General features: G+C 45.0%; 1 pseudogene; it reads left to right on the forward strand.

The window, feature by feature from the left end:
* Positions 1-4396: 4396 nt before the first annotated feature.
* LOC137464847 (tyrosyl-DNA phosphodiesterase 2-like) lies at positions 4397-7920 on the forward strand (annotated as a pseudogene).
* The last annotated feature ends 607 nt before the right edge of the window (positions 7921-8527 follow it).

The following is an 8527-nucleotide window of genomic DNA, read 5'->3' on the forward strand; positions in this document are numbered from 1 at the left end:
GGTTCATGTTTATTTATTTAAGTCATTGTTCTGTTATCCCTCTGTGTTTTCCCCAAGTTAGTTTCTCTCTAAATTGTGCCTTTCCTTCCATCTGTCCCTCTAGGTATTCCCTCCCTTTATTCCAGACCCTTCCCTTGTGTCAAGGCAGCCCTGCCCCTTCTTCCAGAACATTCTCTGCTATGCCTTAAAACCCCATGCACAGAGGTACTTGGGGCTCTCTGCATCCTGATCCCTCTGACTTCAATAAACTGGTTAGACCGTCACAGCTGGAGAGTCTCCTCTTCCTTCTTTGCTCAGTTCCTGCCCAGCTGCTGAGGAACATCGCCTCTCTGTGTGGAGGAGCATTGCTGGCTCTAAGGTTCTGCCTTTGGCTTCACCCCAGCCCGGGTTCCGATGCACAGTGGCACTTGGGCTCCGGCTATGCTGAGGTGGTCTTCACATTCTGAACCATCTTCTGTAATTGGTGTTGAGACTTCTGATTGATCTGACTTCTTTGGCTTTATGTCTTTAAGATCCTTTGTCTTTGAGACTTTTAAAAAACGCTTGTTAGATGGAAAAGTATTGAAATTGCATTTTGAATCGCAATGCATTCACTATCTGACAGAATTCCAGAATCAGTTAAGGCTGGAAGGGACCACAGTGGATGATCTGGTCCTACCTCCCTGCTCCAGCAGGGCCATCCCAGACCACAGGGCACAGGATTGTGTCTAGAGGGGTCTGGAATATCCCAGGGAGGGAGACTCCATCCCCTCTCTGCACAGTCTGTCCCAGTGCTCGGTCACTGCCCAGGACAGAAGTTCTGCCTCATGTCCAGGTGGAACTCCCTGGGCTCAGTCCCTGCTCATTCCTCTGGTGCCATTGCTGGGCCCCCGGAGCAGAGCCTGGGCCCTGCTCTGACCCTCCCTGCACACAGGGACAAACAGGGATGGGGTTCTCTCTCAGCTGGGCTCCTCTCCAGGCTGAGCAGCCCCAGATCCCTCAGCCTTTCCTCAGCAAGGAGATGCTCCAGGCCCTTCCTCATCTTTGTAGCCCTCTGCTGGACCTGCTCCAGGAGCTCCCTGTCTCTTTTGTCCTGATGAGCCGAGATCTGGACACAGCACTTCAGATAAACATTTTCCAAGAGCAAGAAAACTGATCCAGTGTAACTTGTCCCAAGGAAGTATTTTTAATATTTTATTTTTTTTTAATGAACATGACTACAGGTGAGGAAAAAGTGGTTGAAGAGTGGCCTCTTGTATGAATCTCATTTTGATGTCATAAGGAATTTCTTGTCAGAGCTCTGAACAGGATATTAATTCTGATTTGGGTCAAGAGGCCAATACTTTTTCCCACAAATGGGAATCAGTACATCCAGGGAAGCTTCTTCTGAAGTCTCTGTATGAAGAATGCAACTCCCATGTTTCTGGGGTTTTCAGAGGGGTCTAGAGAGCAGGTGCAGAGGATGAAAGAGGCAGCAGTGTACCGGAATACTTTTATAAAAAATTGTGCCTACTTGACTTCAGTTTCACAAATATTGTATCTGATTTTCATCTCCTGCTCTTCTGGAGTAAAATGGTTGTGCCACACTTCAGCAAAACTAATTGGACAAGAATTGTGTACAATATGGGGATTTTTCTGTAATCTTTTACAACACAAATAACATGCTGACTTTCACATCCATTTTTTTTTTTTTTTAATTACTGCTTGGTTGGTGATTATTTGCAGGAGATAAAGAATGTTTGAAGGCTTCTACATTAATTAAGTTTCATCTTTTTAGACTGTTCTTTACATGTAAAGGTAATTGGTTTTAGTTGTTATAAATCTTGTGTAAAATTTCTCAAGCAATAAACACAAGCTGTATCTCAGTAATTGTCTATTGACTATACTTTCCAGTATGAATTAATTTTCAATTACAAACTTCCTTTCTTACAGTATCAGGTTGGAAGTCTGCATTTTGAACACGTAAATATTCTCATCTTGTGCAAATTTGTCTCACATTATACTGGAAGAAGAGAGAGATTCATTGAGCAACCATCAGTCTGAATATCAATGCAGCGTGACAATAACAGCGCGTGTCAAAACTCAGGTTTCCTCTGCAAATTCCCAGACAGCAACTCGTTTCCAACCCTAATTATTTTTATTGCTGTTACATTGTGCTCTTATCTGCTTCATCTTTAAAAGTTAATGGCTTGATTAGGAAGGGGATCCTAAACTCAGTCAAACTTTCACAAAGACATGATGACATCTATTCCTACTTAACTGGGAGTATTTACTTACTGGAAGTAAGACCAGTAGGATAGGCTGAGCTATCATGTCTCTACTGAAAAGGACTACAGCAAGACTTTCACAAGTGTTTTTCTGGAGTTGGGTGCCCAAAATTTGCTGATGCTTTCAGAAATGTCCCAACGTACCTAACTGCAATTTTTGTTGTGGGACACTTTTCACATAAAAGCAGCTGAACCCCATCTTCAAAATCCACATGACTTACCCAGCACCACGAAGTCTAGTGAGTAGATCCACAGGGGTATAAGCCATTATGAGGGAGATGACAAATATCCTCCCACATCACATCTGGGGAAGAGATGGTGGTAGAGCACCAAAGCCCTCTGGGGAGACAAAAAAAAAAAAAAAAAAAAAAAAAAAGCTGATTCAAATAGTACAAATTACCATAATGGGCTATTGCTGCCAGAAAAGGAGGTCTCCATCCTTCCTTCTTGTCTCTTCCTCACAGCTCCCACCCTCCCCTGTACTGACTTCTGACTCTGGCTGTAATAATTTTATTAAATAAAATAGCAGAAAACTCCTACCACTCTTTCCTCCCCTGAGACATGGGGCCCTAAGAACTCCAAAGGCAGCGCCAAACTAATGGACAAGAGAATTCACCCTGGAAGGGAGGGCTGGAAGGAGCTCCTACCCCAGAGTCACAGATGTGAGCTTTGAATCCTTTCCCTGGAAGGCTGAGGCATCCTGACTTTACAAAGGTCTTGCAACACTCAGAAATAATCCCATGTGGTTTCCCACTTGCTGCCCACAGGCTTTCCAATGGGACTCTGGGTGCCCAAGGTTTCTTGTGTTTTTCTCAGAGCAGTGTCTTGGATACCCCATGGCATCTAGACCTTGGACATGTATGTTTAGGCAACTGAATCTCTCCATCAGCTATCTCAAGTGATGCCACTAAATTTCAGTAATACCAGTGACTTTAAAGGGTTGTATTCCCTCCAAGAAAAGTGGATATATTAACTCTTAATTATTGCACAAAGTGTGAAAGAGCAGAAGTTTGTTCACAAGCAGTTCAAGTAAGAGCATACTGAATGTTTTTTAAGGTATAAAATAGGAACTAATAAACAAGAGATTTCAAGCTCAGAACATCTGCATTTCAAATTTCCGAGCCCCTATTCAGGAATGTTAATAAGTTTAACTGGCTCGGTGTTACCATATTTCTGATAGGGGAAAAAAAAAGAAAATGCAATATATACACAAATATCTGTTATATTATATATGTATTATATATATAATATTAATCTATATTATAAATAGATTATCCCAAACTTGGGAATTTATCTAAAAATAGGTATTTTTCTATTCTCTGGTATTTGACATAACTGAAAAAAGCTAAAAAAAAAAAAAAAGGGGAGAAATAAAAAGATCAATACTCCCTGTGCAGGAATCCTGGGGATGGGACTGAAAAGAACATGATGGTACAGGCCCATAAAAGTGAGAGTTAAGCATGTCACTTGACCACTGCAACAAGAAAAGCTCCATTAGCGAGATTTGTCCTTTTCCTTCTCTTTTCCTCCCTGTAGGATTTGTCCTTCAGTCTTTGAAATAAAGACTTCAGCAAACAGTGCCACCACATGGGCCCTCATTGGAACTGTACGCACTCAGTGAGATCCTAGCAGGAAAAGGAAAGGAAGAAAAGAAAACCCCACACTTCAGCATTTCTATTAATTTCATCCTATCTTTTCATCTCTGCTCTGGAAATTCTCTCTCTCTCTAGCAAGAAACTGAAGCTTTATAGTGTCTTACATAATAAGGTGAAAAGACCTTGGTTTTACTTTTCAGTGCAATAACTTGGTGCTTGCAAATTTCTCACTTCAGGTTAATTGTCTCTTCAGAACGCGTGACCCACACTGCCGACAGGCAGAATAAAACAGTTCTGTATACTTCTAATGGATTTATTTTAAAGGATGATGTGAGGAGCCCATTTACTTTTGATTTGTCTCAACCCTGGTTGTCAGAGGCCTGTGGGGGAGGAGCTGCACAGGTGCCATGTCAAGGAGTCAGCTAGGAGAAGATGGAGGAAAACCTTGACTCTGGGGAGACTTTACCTGGCAACCAGTTCCTATCTCCCACGGGACAGGCAGGGGAACATTAGGGACACTGAACCCTCCAGAAACATTCTGCAATCAATGGTAAAATGTCTCTACCAATGGACTGCGGTGGGACGTTGGATTGGGCCAACCGTCTCCTGTCAGCAGGTAGACTTTGGGAGCAGCCAGGGGCATGAAAAGTAACAGCGTCACAAGCTCTCAGGGCTTTTGAGTCTTACATTTTTGCCCTGGCCCCAGCCTACCTTTTGGCTCTCCTGCCAGTGCTTGCCTCTGTCCTGCCTCCCTGTATCCCTGACCTACAGCCTGCCTGCTTCATCTCTGTGTCCCTGCCTGAGTCCCCTGCGTCCAGCCCTGCCCACCTCTGAGCCTGACCACCACCGTGATCTTGAGCCTGACCACCATCGAGAGACCGTGTCCAGGCTTCTGGACCTCCTGCCTGAGCGCTCCCTCGCCTCGTGTCCAGTCACCTGTCACCACAGTTCCCAGGCAGGCAGCATGCACAACCCCCGCCTTGTGGATGTCAAGAGCACTCCCTAACCCTGGTGGTAAAGCCCTCCTTTTCCCTCTGTCTCCCCTCTCTCTGTCCCATTTTTCTTCCTCTTCCTCTGTCTTTTCTAGCCCTCTTTAGTAGGGTAACTCCTTTTTATTTTATTTTATTTTCTCGTTATCAATAAATGGTTCTCAGATACAATGCTTGCCTTGTTTGGCTTAATTTCAGTCCTGACTGTGGGAGACAAGAAATCCTGTTCACTTTAGCTCAACAGAAAGCACTCTGGGAAAGGTTCAGCTAACAGCCAGGTACAAACCAGGTCCTGTAACCAGACACCAGGTTATATGGCTGGCATGTGCTTACCTCATGCATGAGGCAGTGACTGGCTGGGGAGGTGCATGGATGCCACATCATCAGAGATCTGACTGGGTAAAGGGATGCATGAACAGTGACGCTGCAGTGGCATGGAGCCAATGCATGCTTGTTTGGGTTAACTTCAGAACATAAAAGTGTTTGGTTTGTTATAATAAACAATCTTCGGGACAAGCAAGGAGGTCTGTGTGTCTTTGTCATGGGAATGTGTGTTCCCCATTGCTATGCCTGACCATCTGTTTTTAAAACAACTCCTCACAATTCCCACAGTGCAACGTGACATTTTAATTGGTGGCAGCAGCAGTCAGGGCGGCCCCAGCCTAGGCGGACACCAGTAGCTGCATTATCCTCACTGCAGATGCAACTACTGTTAATGCCAGTGCAGACTCACAGCAAAAATATGACAGCAACTTCTCTCTGATCACCTGGAATATTGATGGGCTGGATCTAGGAAGTATGAAAGAGCAAGTTAGAGGAATCTGTACATACCCAGCATTATACAGCCCAGATGTTGTGTTTTTACAGGAGGTCATCCCACCACATTTCTCTCTTCTCCAGATGAAATCAGGCAATTACACTATTATTCCAGGTAACAAAGATGAGTATTTCACTGTCATCATGTTAAAGAAATGAAGAGTGAAATTACTGAAACATGAAATAATACGTTTTCCAAGAACTACTGTGTGGAGAAACCTTTTAGTTTCACATGTGAGCATATCTGGTATTAAACTTTGCCTTATGACCTCTCATCTGGAGAGTACTAAAAACACTCTAAGGAACATATAAAGCAGCTGCAAATAGTGTTAAACTAAATGCAGAAGGAGTCTGAGTCCACCACTCTCATATTTTGAGGGGAAATGTGGTGATTTTAAATAGCTTGTTTTTTGATGAGGACAGAAAAAGCCAGCCATAGAAGTGATTTTTGCTGTGAGGAGCTGCTAGCAGCTTCTTCCATCTTCCATGCCTGGCAAAACCAATCACCGGCTAGTTTTGAGAATAGGCACAACGCTAAGACAATTAGAAAAGCTGCTAACGCCTCTATGAGAACATATTTAAGATAGAGAGAAACCTCGGGAACCTCTCTTTCCTCACTGCCCTTGGAGTGGTGGTGTGGTGGTAGTGGTGGGGGCTGTTGGGCCCTTTCCAGTGCGGCCAGCCAGGCCCCCTTCTCGGAGGTGGCTGCTGGACCCCATGCTGTCACGGCCGCCGGGCCATGCCACTGGGGGCCATCCTGGCGCCACAAGCAACCATGTGGCTGCCACCATCCCAGTCCAGGAGCAGCCACGTGGCCAGGACTATGCAGCTGAAATCGGTGCGACCAGGGTGGTGCCGTGCAGCCACACCTATCTCAGCATGGTTCGCAATGGACTTTATTTGCTTGGCCGCTTTTAGCCAGCTATGTTGCAGACAGCAAGACAAAAGTGGTGGCAGCAGCTTTTCTTTTTTGGCACCCCACATGAAGAAAAGGCGCGGAGTGAAGCCAACAACCGGTGTGCTTTGCTCAGTGCCAGCTGGGACAATGTGATCAACAGCGAGAGGCACAGCGAGCGATTCTCCAATCCGGAGCCTGGATGAGATGAACTTTTCAGTGCTACCAAACTCTAGGAAACCTTTTCAACTGATAGAATTTGAGAGCAGACGAACCTACAGCCGCCAATTCTCTCCCGAATCAGAGAGAAAGAAAAGGTAAAATGTCAACACTAGTATCAGTGCAAAGGAGTGAGGGGGGAAGAAGTGGTCCAAGCCTCAGAGCTGAGATTTTTCTGCAAGCTGTAGTGAGGACTGTAATACAACAAACTATTTCCCTGTAATTCATGAAGTGTGTGAAGGGATGCAGAATTCACCCACAGCCTGTGAGAAAAGGGCGCTCATGCTGGAACATGTGGATGGTGAGAAGCTGTGATTTGGTGAGAGGCTTGAACAGAGAGAAAGAGAACTCTTGCTTTCAGAGATAGAGGAAAAGGACCCTTGCTTTTATACTAGAATAGCTCATCCTTAAAAATTGCACCCCATGAACTAATGGCCCATGGAAAAACAGTTGTGGAGTTGTGGGAACACTGTTTTTTGCCCATGGGGCCTCACATTGCAGCATGTCAGGCGAGGCTGCCATTTGTGAAAATTAAACCACGTTGGAAAAGTTCACAAAGTGCTGTCTCTTGTGGGAAAGACCCCATGGCAGAAGAGAGTCCTCTCCCAGAGCGAACTGAACAAAAATCTTTAGAAGTACCAAACTGACTAAAAATCCCACGTTTTGTTTCCCTGCACTGCCAGTGGGAAGGAAAGAAGGGCTGGGGTGGGGGGAAATGTGTTCTAAAGGTTTATTCTAGTTCTCATTATTCTTTTGTAATTATGTTAATATTTTTCTTTATACCTTTCAAAGTTTTAAGCCTGTTTTGCCCTTAAATTGTTTTCTCCTAATCCTTATCTCACCCCATGAGTTTCCTTCCCCCCTCCTTTGCTTAACTATAGCAGAGGAGAATGAGTGAGTGATTTTTCATGGGTGCACTGGTGTTGGACCAGCATCAACCCCCTACAGGATACAAATCTCAGAGACAGCAAGGTTACTAAACTTGGTGATTTACCTGACAGTATGAAGAAACCTGAACACTGATGCTACACTTGAGACACCCAGTCCAACACCAACCTGCACGCAGCCTACAAGTGCCAGATGAGGTTTGAAGTGTTTACTTTCAGCCTGCAGTAGAAGGGAAGCATTTTGCCCTTTTTCTGTGTGCTGTTTGTGTCTGAGGTTTGCTCTTCTGAGGAGTGCTTTTTCAGGGTCCCTGAGGGTTGGTTTGAAGGTGTGACCGTCCTCGGGAGACTGTTTTGCCCCTTCTCTTTTGCAGTGTCTGTTTTAAAGAAAATCTTTTGTGTACTTTTGGGGGGTGTTTAGTTCAGGCACTTAAAGAATATAAGATTTACGGTGTGACCCTCTCCAAAAATTTTCTGCCTGAGAACAACTAGGAAACGGTAGCAATGAGTGCTTGTGCTGTGACAGGGGAGCGCTACAGAGACCTATCTGCCCCCTTATTGTATTTCTTAGAAGCTTTCAGAGCACGACTCTCTGTGTCTGGAATGGAGTGGGCAAAGGACCATTGGCACAGAGTACTAAGTGTCACAGACTGGGTCTCAGCCCTGTGGGTAAAAACCAAGTCCAAGCCAGGAAAGGAGAAATCTTCCATTTGTGTGGTGTTGGGTGCTGCTCTATCTGCCCCTGTACAAGAGAGGCCTGCTTGGCATTGCCAGGAGACAGTGGCAATCAAGTCCCTGAAAGCACTAGTGCAGGTTGCACAGGTCCGTGTTGCGGACCTGCAGGGGAAGCTGGAGGACAAAAGGGCGCACAATGATAACCTGC

This window comes from Anomalospiza imberbis, chromosome Z, assembly GCF_031753505.1.
Source record: "Anomalospiza imberbis isolate Cuckoo-Finch-1a 21T00152 chromosome Z, ASM3175350v1, whole genome shotgun sequence".
Lineage (NCBI taxonomy): Eukaryota > Metazoa > Chordata > Aves > Passeriformes > Viduidae > Anomalospiza > Anomalospiza imberbis.